At 46.6% G+C, this 15,193-nt stretch overlaps 1 pseudogene; it reads left to right on the top strand.

Annotated features, from left to right (window-relative positions):
• The first annotated feature begins 798 nt into the window (after positions 1 to 798).
• LOC133895041 (probable methyltransferase PMT17) lies at positions 799 to 15,046 on the top strand (annotated as a pseudogene).
• Positions 15,047 to 15,193: the final 147 nt, after the last annotated feature.

Here is a 15,193-nt window from a genome sequence, read left to right as displayed (position 1 = left end):
TTGTTGTCGATATGTCTTTATGATTAGAGTTCATTCGCGTAGCAACGATAAACATCATGTCCTATGTAATATTTGTTAGCGTATGTAACCTTCGTGCCGAGTTTTATGCTAATAGTGCTTCACAACTACAATTGTTCAAAAAATTATATTTTGTATCCTCCCAACATTACGTCACTAAAAAATTACTCAGGCAATTTTAAATCAAATAAATAAACAAATATTGACAAATTTACATCGATCCAAAATTTCCAAAAAATAACTACTCCGCGATACCGTTTTGACCATTTTTGCACAACTAACATTTTTCACCGAATGAATATACACTATTTTTCAAATTGATGTATACAAAAGTTAAATTAAAAGAAAATTCCAAGCGGTGGGGCTAACCGCCCCTAGGAGGGTGGCAAGGGCTAACCGCCCTCTCAGAGGGCGGTAAGAGACGCTGCACGGCGGGTGCTCGGGGGTGGGGCCTACCCACTTACTGAAAGGGTGGTAAAGACTAACCGTCCTCTCAGAAAGTGGTAAGGACCTCCGGTGCCATATTGCCATCCTTACTGCCTTATGAAAAGGCTGTAGCCTTTTCAGATGGCGGTAGAAGTCTATTTGTACAAATATTGTTATTAGAGGTCTATTTATTTAAATATTAATGATAAAAATATAAAAAAACTTGTATAAAATCGTCCTTTATAAACAGCAAAGTCCGCTACGATGATGCCGTTTCACGCGCCTCTAGCAGCACATTAGTGTGATCTTCTGGTGCTGGCCTTGATTTCCAAGTCCACCACCAGGTGGGCTTCAATGAATCAGGTGGAGAAATTGCAACCTTGCCAGCTCAAGTACAGTGCATATACCCCTTGCCAAGATCCAAGGAGGGGAAAGGGATTTCTGAAGAAAATGACGCAGTACAGGGAGAGACACTGCCCTAAGAAAGAGGAGCTGTTCAGGTGCTTGATTCCTGCTCCTCCAAGCTATAAGAACCCCTTCATGTGGCCGCAAAGTCGGGACTATGCTTGGTATGATAACATTCCTCATCGAGAGCTGAGTATTGAGAAGAACGTTCAGAACTGGATTCAAGTTGAGGGAGACCAGTTTAGATTCCCTGGTGGTGGCACAATGTTCCCACATGGTGCTGATGCTTATATGGATGACATCTGAGAGCGTGCAAGAATAGAATACTCACACGATTGATTTCCATTAGCCAGAGATTGGTACATAAATAGATTACATGAGATAAAGGGAAGGCAACAGACTTGGAGCAATCCATGAGATACGCATGCATGCAAGCTAAACATAGAAAGGATAAATATGGGAATAATCCTAGGTTGTTGCCGTATCAATCCTGGCTCCTGGAGAAGCGGGAGGCCGCTCCTGAGATCATGCGATACGCCTGGAGTACGCCATGAGCGGAAGACAAAGGCATATATGTGCCTGCTCACGTATACAAGCTAACACGCCCCCGCAGTCGGAGCCGGAGCGGAGCGGATGTTCAGACTGGACCTGAACTCTGTGAACAGGGAAGATGGCAGACCCTTGGTGAATATATCCGTGTACTGGGAGGAGGTAGGCACATGGAGAACACGTACGGCCCCGGCAGCTACTCGTTCCCGAAAAATATGCAAGTCGATCTCAATGTGCTTGGTGCGCTGATGCTGCACTGGGTTGGTTGAGAGATAGACTGCACTGATATTGTCGCAGTAGACAATTGTAGCACGCTGGGGTGGGCAATGAAGCTTAGTGAGTAACTGTCGCAGACAAGAGGTCTCAGCCACAGCATTAGCGACGGCCTGATACTCAGCCTCGGCACTGGAGCGAGAGACGGTATGCTGCCGCTTGGAGGACCAAGAGATGAGGTTGTCCCTGAGGAAGACGCCGTAGCCTAAAGTGGAGCGGCGAGTATCTGGACAACCTGCCCAGTCTGCATCGGAATAAGCTACAAGTGCTGAGATGGAGGTTCGGTGAAGCTGCAAGCCGAACTCAAGTGTGCCCTTCAGGTTTCGAAGAATGCGTTTCACCAAAGCATAATGGGGCTCCCGAGGGTCATGCATATGAAGACAGACTTGCTGCACAGCATAAGCAATGTCAGGTCTGGTGAAAGTGAGATGCTGCAGGGCACCAGCTTGGCCACAAAAGTGTGTTGGATTAGCCACAGGAGGACCAGCATTAGAAGCAAGTTTAGCATTTGTATCAACTAGCGTTGAACAAGGCTTGCAGTCACTCATATTTGCTCTATCAAGAATATCCAGAATATATTGCCTCTGACTGAGAAATAAACCTCCATCATGGCGACTGACAGATAGGCCAAGAAAGTGATGTAGAGGTCCCAAATCCTTCATGGAGAACTCATGCTGAAGAGCACTGATAATCCAACGAAGTAGACTCTCAGAGGAAGTAGTAAGAACAATGTCATCCACATATAAGAGCAAATAGACTGTGTCACTGTCGCGGTGAAAAATAAATAGGGAAGAATCTGACTTAGCACCGGTGAATCCAATAGAGAGAATGAAGGATGCAAACTGACTGAACCATGCACGAGGAGCCTGCTTGAGGCCATATAAAGACTTATTCAGTCGACAGACATGGTCAGGTTTAGTTGGATCCACGAAGCCAGACGGTTGAGCACAATAAACTGTCTCACTGAGGGTGCCATGTAAGAAAGCATTCTTCATGTCCAACTGATGAACAGGCCAATCCTGAGAGAGAGCAACAGTAAGAACTGTCATGATTGTAGCAGGCTTAACCACTGGACTGAAAGTTTCATCGAAGTCAATACCAGGCCGTTGGGCGAAACCGCGAAGAACCCAACGCGCCTTGTAGCGCTCAAGATCACCAGTAGGAGAGAGTTTGTGATGAAATACCCCTTTGCCTGTTACAATGTTTGCCACGGATGGACGAGGGACAAAATCCCAGGTATTGTTGGCCTGTAAAGCTGAGAATTTCTCGATCATCGCATCGCGCCAGTTAGGATCAGCCAAAGCACCTCTGTAAGATTTCAGTAGAGGAAACAGAACATCAGCGTGAAGATTCATGCGTGTTAGCGGCTTACGGAATACAGCCTTGCCTCGTGTGATCATGACATGGTCATTAGCCACAGGCGTTACTGGAACAGCAGAGGCAGGCACGGCTGCTGGTGGCGCTGGTTGACCGGTGACCGCAACAGGCCGATGTGAAGGTGCAGCCTCGGGAGAAGGCTGAGGCCCAGCGACTCCACGCTGAGGCCCCAGACTCGTGGGCGGGGAAGGCGGCCCCGTAGGCTCCAGACGCGTGAGCGGGGAAGGCGCCCCCGCAAGCCGAGCGTCAGCTGATGGGGCAACCTGCACAGGGGGTGGCGGTAGGGCCACAGCCCATGCAGGAGAGGAGGCCGGGCTGGCAACAGCCTGCGACTGGTAGTCGGCAGGGGCAGCCCGACGGAAGGCCAGAGGTGCAGTGGCACCCACGGACGCGGCACCAGAGTGTGTCGGTGTAGCACCGGCTCTGCTGGCAGCATCCTGAGGTGTGTGACCAATAGGGGCAGCAGGGCTGAAACTAGGAAGAAAACATGCAAGAGGGTTAGATCCAACAGGTGCTAGAGGGGTCGTGTCAAGCTCCAAGTGGAAATCAAAATCCGAGGAAGAAGGTGTGGAGCTTGACTCGGCGAAGGGAAAAGAAGACTCGTCAAAAGTGACATGTCGAGAAATGATGATTCTATTGGAGGATAGGTCAAGGCATCAATAGCCCTTGTGGTCGGCGGAATAGCCAAGGAAGACACAAAGGGTCGAGCAAGGAGAGAGTTTGTGAGGAACGGTGGAGGATAGGTTGGGGTAGCACTTGCAACCGAAGACACGGAGATGGGAATAGGAGGGGGGGGGGACGCCATATAGAGCAAAGTATGGGGTGAAGAAGGCTAGAGTTTTTGTGGGATGACGGTTTAATAGGTGTGTAGCGGTGTGCAAGGCTTCGACCCAATATGAGGGCGGGAGAGAGGCTTGGACTAGCAAAGAGTGAATAATATTATTGGTAGTGCGAATGATGCGCTCGACTCTACCATTTTGGGGCGATGTGTAGGGACAAGACATGCGGAGGTCAACTCCGTGGGTGAGAAAGAGCGTGCGGGAGCTAGAGTTATCAAACTCGTGACCATTGTCGCATTGGACGCTCTTAATGGAGGCACCAAACTGTGTGGTGACATAGGAAAAGAAATGTGACAACGTGGTGAAGGTGTCAGATTTAAGATGTAGGGGAAACGTCCATAAAAAATGCGTGCAATCATCTAAAATAACAAGATAATACTTGTAACCTGAGACACTGAGAACAGGAGATGTCCAGAGATCACAATAAGGGTTTAGATGCATGTGATGATGAGCTAGCAAAAGGTAGGCGTGTATGGCAGCCTAACTGGCAGACATGACATAAGGAGTCTAGCTCAACTTTATTACAATGAATGTCACCATTATTCGCAAGTTTGGAGAAAGCCTCATGGCCAAGGTGACCAAGACGACGGTGCCAAAGGACGGAGGAGGTGCCAGTAGCGAGGGCGTGGGGAAGGAACGCCTTCGGACACAAGGAGTAGAGCGGCCCAGAGCTATTGCATCTGGCGATCACGTTCTTGGAGAGAAGATCCTTTACAGAAACGCCAAATGGGTCAAACTCGACTGAGCAAAGATTGTCAGTAGTAAATTGGCGGACGGAAATTAAATTCTTAATAAGATCGGGAGAAACAAGAACATCACGTAGGTGAAAAGAGCCGCTGCGAGTGGGAAAAAAAGTGGCACCGGTGGAAGTGATAGGGAGGAAGGAACCGTTGCCAACGATAATATTGGAGGGAGTAAAAGAAGAGGATGGGTGGGTTACGGACAGATTACTGGCGTCCGAAGTCATATGGGAGGTCGCACCAGAGTCGAGGTACCATTCCGTGCTGGCGGGTGGATTTAGGGTCATCGTGTTAAACGATTGAGCCAACATGTTCTGGTCCCAGCCGAGGAACGGAGTTCCGGGGACGCCGAGTGGCAACTGCGCAGCAGGCCAGCCACCAAAGTGCGGCTGCATGCCTCTGGCATGCGGTTGCATGGAATGCATGGCGCTATAGCTCCCAGGCGCGAGCAGTTGCATGCCAGCAGGTGCGGGTGGCTGCATGCCGCCGTGTCCTTCCGTGACAAGTGCCTGCTGGACGTGCCCGTGAGGTTGTGAAGCTGGTCAGGGGCCTAGCAGACCAGAGGCCGAGCGAGGAGCGGATGGTCCGGACCATAGTTGAATGGATCCGGTCCACGGATTGTACACCGTCGGCCAACCTGGGCAGACGACCGGCCCGCCAGAGGAGTTGGCGCTGGTGAAGTTGCTGCCGACCGAGGGGTTGCCGCCGTTGTTGGACTCACCGCGACGGCCGCAACGACAATTTTTGCTGTTGTTCCCTCGCAAACCACCCGAGTTATGGTTGGACGTAGAGCCACCAGAAGCCTGGCCTCCACAGCTGGAGGAACCACTAGTGGACATGCCCGCTAGGAAGGCAGAAGGTGCAGACGATTTGTTGGCCATGGTTAGCTCCTCCAATAGCAGATCAGAACGAACCTCAATGAATGACGGGAAGGGATTCTGTCACTTGAGGAGCGCCGTCATGTAGGAGAATCTTTTGTTGACGCCACAAAAGACGTTGAGGACGAGGGTCCGGTCCGGCACGGGCTCACCAAGATCTCCGAGGGCGTCCGCCATGCCCTTCAGTTGGCGACAATAGTCCGTGATGGACAGAGCGCCTTGGACAAAGTTTTGGAACTTGGCGTCGAGGTAGAGTGCACGAGTTTCCTTGTTGCCAAGGAGTTGTTGCTCGAGGCCGAGCCAGACGGAGCGCGTCGTGGCTTCGCGATGCATGATGAGCTCCTGGAGGTCCGATGAAATCGTGCTGTAGAGCCACAACTTCACCGTACAGTCAAGTTGGGACCACGTGTGGTCGTCGGGGTCGCCATCATCGGAGAGGACGTGGTCATCGAGGGTGTACTTGTCGAGCGTGTTGAGGAGGAGGTTCGACCACTTGCTGTAGTTGACAGAGTCGACATTGAGGACGACGGGCACCAAGGCCTTGATAGATTGCACAGCAACAACCTGAGCATGGAGGCCACTACGCGCGTTGGCGACGGCGAGAGCGCGCATGTCCGCGGCGCACTGCGCGTCCAGGCTGGCGCGCTCAGTCTCGGTAGCCGCGCGTGCAGCGCGTTCTTCTTCCTCACGCTGGAGGCGTGCGTCATCTTCAGGAGCCATGGCGGGGTGTGGGGTGTGGGGGGAAGCCGGACAGGCGAGCACAGGCAAGACAGGCGTGCGGCAAGGAGAGGCCGGCAACGACGGCCGCGGTGCTAGACAACGGCTAGGGTTTGCGAAAGCAGAGAGGCCGCGGATGCGAACCGTCTCGTGATACCATGAGAGCGTGCAAGAATAGAATACTCACACGATTGATTTCCATTAGCCAGAGATTGGTACATAAATAGATTACATGAGAGAAAGGGAAGGCAACAAACTTGGAGCAATCCATGCGATACGCATGCATGCAAGCTAAACATAGAAAGGATAAGTATGGGAATAATCCTAGGTTGTTGCTGTATCAATCCTGGCTCCTGGAGAAGCGGGAGGCCGCTCCTGAGATCATGTGATACGTCTGGAGTACGCCATGTGCGGAAGACAAAGGCATATATGTGCCTGTTCACGTAGAGTATTGAGAAGAACGTTCAGAACTGGATTCAAGTTGAGGGAGACCAGTTTAGATTCCCTGGTGGTGGCACAATGTTCCCACATGGTGCGGATGCTTATATTGATGACATCAATGCTCTTGTACCATTAACTGATGGCAACATCTGAACTACACTTGATACTGGATGTGGGGTGAGCAAAGAGCAATTTCTTAGATATTATGTGTTCTTTAAAGGTTTCAGTATTTTGGGGTGATATTATTTTTTCTTCGCTGTTGTTCAGGTAGCAAGTTGGGATGCTTATCTTATGAAGAGAACATCATCACCATGTTGTTTGCACCCAGGGATTCACATGAGGCGTAGATGCAGTTTGTGTTGGAGAGGGGGTGCCAACTATGATTGGAGTGATGGCGACCGAAAGAATTCCATATTCTGCTAGAGCATTTGACATGGCACATTGATCTAGATGTTTGATCCCGTGGAACAAGCTAGGTAAAGTTTTGTCACGGCATTGTTTCTTATGGCTTTTCAGGTGCATTACATTGATCACAAATTGAATGAGACAATCTCTCATGATTTTTTGAATAGATGGTGTCTACCTAATTGAAGTAGACAGAGTTCTTAGACCGGGGGCTACTGGATCCTCTCCGGGCTTCCAATCCATTGGAAGAGGCACTTTAAGGGGCGGGAGAGGACAGAAGAAGACTTAAAGCAAGAGCAAGATGAGATCAAGGACTTAGCAAAGCGTCTCTACTGGTAGAAGGTTGTAGAGAAAGACGATCTTGCTATATGGTAGAAACTTATCAACCACATAGAATGTGTTGATAGTAGATGTTGAACATAAGCAAGCCTTAATCAAGTAAATCATTAACCCTAAATCAAACACCAACTTAAAACGGAAGCGCATATATGTGTACCTGCGTTCGGTGATGCCATAACGAGTTGACGGCGAGGTCTGGAAGCGTCATCGTAGATGCAAATATTGTCAATGGTGACACCGGCAGTAGCCTTCACCTTGTTTACTGCGTTATCTTAGGATCGGATTAGAGTTTGTGGGAGGGGGTGGGGGAAGATTAGCCTAACGTGCGAATTATGGTCACACGTCCTACGGGACTCCCCCCTTGGTTTATATAGCGCAACACAAGGTGGGACCACCACCATTTGTTGGTTGGGGCTCTCGATCAGAGGGCACGGAGGGAAAAACGGACCTCCTTTTATCTCGGTCACGTTAGGGATAAGGCCAAGATCAATTCCAACATTGCCCCCCTTGATCGAAAGGCTAACATCATAAGCCCATTCTTAATGAAACAGCACACCAAGCCAAAAGATTACAACGGCTCATAAAATGCCACTGAAACCCAGAACCCATAGTACACTATTTCATCTCGAAATAGAAATTCGTTATTCCTAATGGGAGTTGGTTTGCATTATGGTCCTCTTATCCAGAATCATAGGCTTTCCAATAACCCCATGCTGGCAACATGATCACGAAAAATATGAGGTGGTAAGCCTTTAGTGAGCGTATCCGCAAGCATTGACTTAGTGCTTATATGCTTGACACTTATTGTTTGATCCTGGATTCTATCTTTCACAACATGATACTTAATGTCGATGTGTTTGGCAGCACCACTCGACTTGTTGTTACTCGTATAGAAAACTGCGGGTTGATTGTCGCAGTATAATGTAAGTGGTTTTGAAATACTGTCGACCACTCTTAACCCCGGGATAAAGTTCTTTAGCCATACAACCTGCCCGGTAGCCTCATAACATGCCACAAACTCAGCTTGCATCGTTGAAGATGCTGTAAGTGTCTGTTTGGAGCTTTTCCACGAGATAGCTCCTCCAGCGAGGGTGAAGATATAACCTGACGTGGATTTCTTAGTGTCTACACACCCCGCAAAGTCTGCATCCGAATAACCAACGACTTCAAGGTTATCGGATTATCTTAATATGAGCATGTAGTTTTTAGTGCCTTGCAAATAGCGAAGGACTTTCTTAACGGCTTTCCAGTGGTCCGGTCCTGGATTTGACTGATATCTGCCAAGCATCCCGGTCATGAAAGCTAAGTCAGGGCGCGTACATACTTGAGCATACATGATGCTTCCGACAGTTGAAGCATAAGGAACCATCTTCATTTGATCAATTTCATATTGATTCCTTGGACATTGATATGTCCCAAACTTATCGCCCTTAACAATAGGAGCAGGCGTGGCAGAGCACTTATGCATATTGTATTTCTTTAGTACTCTGTCAATGTATGCCTTTTGAGACAAACCTAATACTCCTTTGGACCGATCTCGGTGAATTTCAATGCCAAGAACATAAGAGGCTTCACCGAGATCCTTCATATCGAAATTAGAGGAAAGAAATCTCTTGGTCTCAAACAGCATATCCTTATCACTGCTGGCCAATAAGATATCATCCACATAAAGAACTAAGATGGTGAATTTTCCCCCTTTAAACTTTATATAAATGCAGTTATCAACTTCATTTTCTTTAAAGCCAAAATTTATGATGACTTTGTCAAACTTGAGATACCACTGCCTAGACGCTTGTTTTAGACCATAAATTGATTTCTTAAGGCGGCATCCCAACTGTTCGTTGCCTTTCATGACAAAACCTTCTGGCTGAGCCATGTAAACATTTTCTTCCAAGTCACCATTAAGGAATGCTGTTTTTACATCCATCTGATGCAGCTCTAAATCATAATGCGCTGTAAGCGCCATAATTATTCTGAAAGAATCTTTACTTGATACAGGAGAGAAAGTTTCATTATAATCGATTCCTTCTCTTTGCGAAAAGCCTTTAGCTATGAGCCTTGCTTTGAACCTTTCGATGTTCCCATTAGAGTCATGTTTAGTTTTGTAGACCCATTTACAGCCTACTGTTTTGGCTCCGTCAAGAATTTCTACTAGGTCCCACACATCATTATCGCTCATGGATTTTAATTCGTCATTCATGGCATTAAGCCACTCAGACGAATGCTCACTCATCATGGCCTCTTTATATGAGTTGGGATCTTCTGTCTTCCCTATGTCATTAACATCCTCATTCATATAAACAACATAATCGTTCGAGATAGCAGGTCTCCTGTCACGCTGTGATCTCCTGATCGGTTCATTATGCACTGCAGGACAAGGACTGGATAGTGCAGGGGACTGCTGAGGCTCATCGTTAGGTATAACGTTAGAAATTTCAGAGACCTCAACAGGGGGTGTACTGACGTTAGTTTCTACTGAAGGTGCAACCACCTGAGGCACAGGGATGTATGACTCTTGGATTAGCGGAGTAGGAACATAAACCTGTTTTTCTTCAAGATCAACTTCCCTCGGCTCCATATCCCCGTTCTCAAGAAACACAGCGTGTCTTGTTTCTACGAACTTAGTGATCCTATCTGGACAGTAAAAACGATACCCCTTTGATCTTTCTGGATACCCGATAAAGTGACAACTAACTGTCTTAGGATCTAATTTTCTAATATGTGGATTAAAGACTTTAGCTTCAGCTGCACAGCCCCACACGTGTAAATACTTTAAAGAGGATTTTCTTCCAGTCCATAATTCATAAGGTGTTTTTGGAGCTGATTTACTGGGAACCCGATTAAGAATGTGTGTGGCTATCTTAAGTGCCTCCATCCACAGTCCAACTGGTAAACTAGAATAGCTGAGCATACTTCGTACCATGTCCATAAGCGTGCGGTTGCGTCGCTCAGCTACCACGTTTTGCTGAGGTTCACCAGGTGTAGAATATTAGGCTACTATGCTATTTTCCTGAAGGAATCTGGCAAAAGGACCAAGGATTTGCCCATATGTGGCATGCCTCCCATAATATTCTCCCCCGCGATCCGATCTCACTACTTTAATCTTCAGGTTGTACTGATTTTCTACTTCAGCCTTAAATATCTTAAATTTGTCGAGAGACTTAGATCGATCTTTAATGGGGTAGATATAGCTTTAACGGGAGAAATCATCAGTGAAGGTAATGAAAGAATCAAAACCGTCAACTGATGTCACAGGAAAAGGACCACATATGTCCGTGTGAATTAATTCTAATAATCCTGTGCTCCGAGTGGCCCCTTTCTTTATTTGCTTAACGTACTTTCCTTTAATGCAATCTATGCAGTGGTCAGAGTCGGAGAAGTCTAAGGGTTGGAGGATCTCTTCCTTAATGAGACGCTCCATTCTCCCCCTCAAAATGTGGCCTAGCGACAATGCCACAGTTTCGAAGAAGTCTCATTAATTGTACTTCTCTTTCTCTTATGGCTTACATCATAGACATTCATCGTCACAGGGGATTCATTAAGAGGAAGCATATAAAGTTTGTCTTGTCGGATGGCAAGACCAATAACATCTGAATTAAATTTAAGAATGCATTTATTGTCTCCGAAATTACAATGAAAACCATCATCATCTAACATCGAAACAGAAATGAGATTCCTCCTCATGGAAGGAACATAAACTACATTATTCAGTCTAAGAGTGAAGCCACTATCAAGAACTAATGGAAGGGATCCGATAGCTTCAACTTGAGCTTCCTTCCCATTGGCCACTCTAAGACTTCGCTTCCCCTTTCTTAATGTTCTCACGGTAAGGAATCCCTGTAAGGAGTTGGTAACGTGCACAGTGGCACCTGAGTCAATCCACCATGAATTAAGGGGAAAATCAGCATAAAGTGATTCATCAATGAATGTTATGAAATCATTACCCTTCTTTGCAAGTCACTTCAGGAAACCAACACAGTCCTTTTGGTAGTGGTCCTTCTTGTGGCAGAAGTGGCATCCATCATCTTTAGATTCTTGAGAGGCAGGAGCAGAAGGAGCAGATGCCTTGGGCGCCCTCTGTGCTGCATTGTCGTGTTTAGCGATAAAATGCAACTTCTTCTTAGACTTGAAATCCCCTTGGAATTTTCTTTTATTCTTGGGGCTGCTAACTTGATTCACAAAGTCTTTATTTTCAGCCCTTACCCTCTCTTCCTCTTGGACGCACATCGCGATCAAGTCGCTCATGCTCCACTTCTCTTTCTAAGTGTTGTAATTTATCTTAAAAGGAGTAAACTCGGGAGGGAGAGAGGTCATAATGAAGTGGACAAGGAAACCCTCAGAGATTTCCATATCCATGCCCTTGAGTTTGGCAGCCATGTCTGTTATCATCATGATGTGTTCTCTTATGCCACCGGACCCATAATTATACTTAGTGTTGAGGAGCTTCTGAATTAGTGTGCTAACATAAACTTTGGAGGTGCCCTTGAATTGCTCCTCCACAGATGCCAAGTAGGTCTTAGCCTTTTCTGAGTTTGGGATCGCTCCCCTTATAGCATCTGATATTGAGTTCCTCATTATCATAAGAGATATGCGGTTGGACCGCTCCCACTTCTCAGAAAGTGCATCATAAGTTTTCTTTAATTCATCATAATTTTCCATGCCAATGGCAGGAGTAGTGGGAGCGTCAACCCTGAGTGCATAGTCCAGGTCCAAAACACCAAGTACAACAGTCACTTTAGCTTTCCAAGCGGGAAAATTATTGCCCTTAAGTTTCTCTATGCCGTCAATGGTGGTGGCAACAGAGGAAGCGTTAAGAGCTGGAGAGTAAAAATTGAGCCAGATTAGAGGTTTATCATAAAGAAATAATTTACACGAAAATAACCTTACGTTGATCTGATTAAAATCATGAAAAAATAAAACTCCAATCCGCATCACCGTTGGGCAGAAAACGGAAAAGAATTTAAATAAACACATAAAATAGCTCATAATTACAGTCAACTTTGGTCAGAAAGTAATTATGAACCTATATAAATTGATCGTAAAATTCTCCGGAAAAATCTTCCCGTTGGATCCAATTCAACCAGAGAATTAATCATAATTTTTGTGCATAAAGCATTATTAATTTTGGGCTATTTTCAATGGAAATTTCAGTGCATAAAAGATAAAACATTAATAAATCACTGAAATTCCGGGAAAAAGAAAAAAAAGCCCAAAAACTTGCCTTGCGGCCCAGAAACCAGTGCACGGCCCAATTCTTTTTCGTGCGCGCGCCGGCCCAGAGCTTTTTAGCCGTCCATCGTGATCCGACGGCTGCCCGACGAAAACGCACGAGATAAAAAGGCCGTCGCCCAAAACCCTAACCCTAATTCATTTTTCCTCTCCCTCCCCGAAACCTCCGCGCGAGAGATGAGCGGTGGCGAGAGCTCTGATGATGGAGAACCACGGTCGAAGAAGAGGGAAGAGGACAGAAGGGGCAACGCGACTGAGAGAGAGAGAGAGAGAGAGAGGCGCAGCCGTAGGCCTACGCCGAAGCACGCATGCGACGATGGTTGCGCGCGGCTCCGTCGGTTAGATTTGCGGTGGTGCCCGCAAGGGTCTCACGCGCGTGGCGATAGGGAAGCACACCGGGGAGCCGACGCACACGGGAGGGAGCGGCGATGGCATGGTGGCCAGCGTAAGAGGAGGATCCGCGCGCGTGGTACATGGAGTGATCCGTGACGACATAAACAAGTGAGTACCCCTTCTCCGTGACTCTAGGGTTCTGAAATGGGGGATTAGGGTTCGGATTAGGGAATTTGGGGGAAAAAATTTAGGGTTTGCTTTAGGGTTCTTCGGGTTTCCCCAAATTCCCCTCCTTCTTAATGCTACCCAAGGTCCAAAAGGGCCTAAGGTCCTTAATCCGAAACAATTAGCACACAAGAACACAAATGTGCGCAAAAAAACATCTCATCCGAAACTAATACATGAATATGTAGGTCTAATCCGATGCTAATTGGGGCTAATACGCGTCAATTAAGCCTTAAACATAAGCAATTATGGACTAAATATGCTTAATGGACAAAAACAGTACTAAAACTTGATCAAATTGGGCCTAATTAACATTAGCCGAACCTAATTCATCTTAAAAAAATAATAATTTAAAGCTAATTGATGTAAACCGAAAACAATTAGGCCAGTTTGATCATAAAGTGACATCAACCGAACATAATCTAGTCTAATGAAGGTCTAAATGGGTCTGATTAGGGCTAAAGGTGGCTCTGGTACCATTGTTGAACATAAGCAAGCCTTAATCAAGTAAATCATTAACCCTAAATCAAACACCAACTTAAAACGGAAGCGCATATATGTGTACCTGCGTTCGGTGATGCCATAAGGAGTTGACGGCGAGGTCTGGAAGCGTCGTCGTAGATGCAAATATTGTCAATGGTGACGCCGGCAGTAGCCTTCACCTTGTTTACTGCGTTCTCTTAGGATCGGATTAGAGTTTGTGGGAGGGGGTGGGGGAAGATTAGCCTAACGTGTGAATTATGGTCACACGTCCTACGGGACTCCCCCCTTGATTTATATAGCGCAGCACAAGGTGGGACCACCACCATTTGTTGGTTGGGGCTCTCGATCAGAGCACACGGAGGGAAAAACGGATCTCCTTTTATCTCGGTCACGTTGGGGATAAGGCCGAGATCAATTCCAACAGTAGAAAGGTCTATTAGACTCCACAGATTTGCAAGAGCAATTATGTGGATTTTGCTTGGTAAGATCTCTGCTGTTTTACTCTAGTTGAGTTAAGTGTGTACTCTATTGATTGCAGCAGCTCATCCAGATGTAAACATTTAGGTACAAGAAGATGGACACATGCATATCTCCTCTTCCAGATATGAAGAGTGAAGATGAAGTTGCTGCTGGAGCTCTTAAGAGATGGCAAAAGAGCATTAGCTATTCCCCCTAGAATAACTCGAGGTTCAGTTCCAGGCCTCACCCATGAGAAATTCCAAGAGGATAACAAACTGTGGTCAGAGACAGTCGGTTACTACAAGAAATTGATTCTGCCACTGGCCAAAGGGCGATACAGGAACGTGATGGACATGAATGCATGGATGGGGAGTTCTGCAGCTGCTCTGATGAAGTATCCTCTTTGGGTGATGAACGTAGTGCCTGCAGGCTCTACTCATGACACCCTCGGTGTTATTTATGAACGAGGGTTCAGTGGAACATACCAGGACTTGTATGAGGCTTTCTTACCCAAGAACATATAACCTCATCCATGCTGATAAAGTTTTCAGCAGTTATCACGATAGGTAATGAAATAACTTTGTTGTTCAATTTTCACTGTAGACATTTTCTTTCATGCATTCGCTTAACCAAAGATGTGTTTCATTTCTGGTACACTTGTTTGCTAGCATTTGGGTTATAAAAGGTCCAGGTTAAGCAAGTAGAAACTAATGATGGAGCGGTTGCAGGTGTGCCATAACGTACATTCTCTTGGAGGTAGACCGGATTTTAAGGCCTGAAGGGACGGTGATCATGAGGGACACCGTGGAAGAGCCAAATCATGGATCACGAGTCCAGTCCATTCAACCCTGAGAAGATCCTCGTGGCTGTCAAGACATACTGGACGGGAGAGCCCTCTCAAAAGCAATAGCTATTGCCTTGGTACTGTTTTTCATCTGCAAAAATCTTTCAGCCTTTCTGCTCAGTCTTCATTGCCAATTTTCTCCTGGTTTCAGGACGTCTGTATATAGGAGGTAATGTGAAGTATGTAGTTGGGATAGGTGTCAAACATCTTGAG

Source organism: Phragmites australis, chromosome 16, assembly GCF_958298935.1.
Source record: "Phragmites australis chromosome 16, lpPhrAust1.1, whole genome shotgun sequence".
Taxonomy (NCBI): domain Eukaryota; kingdom Viridiplantae; phylum Streptophyta; class Magnoliopsida; order Poales; family Poaceae; genus Phragmites; species Phragmites australis.
The sequence above is the reverse complement of the archived record's forward strand: the minus strand, read 5'-3'. Positions and strand labels throughout refer to the sequence as shown.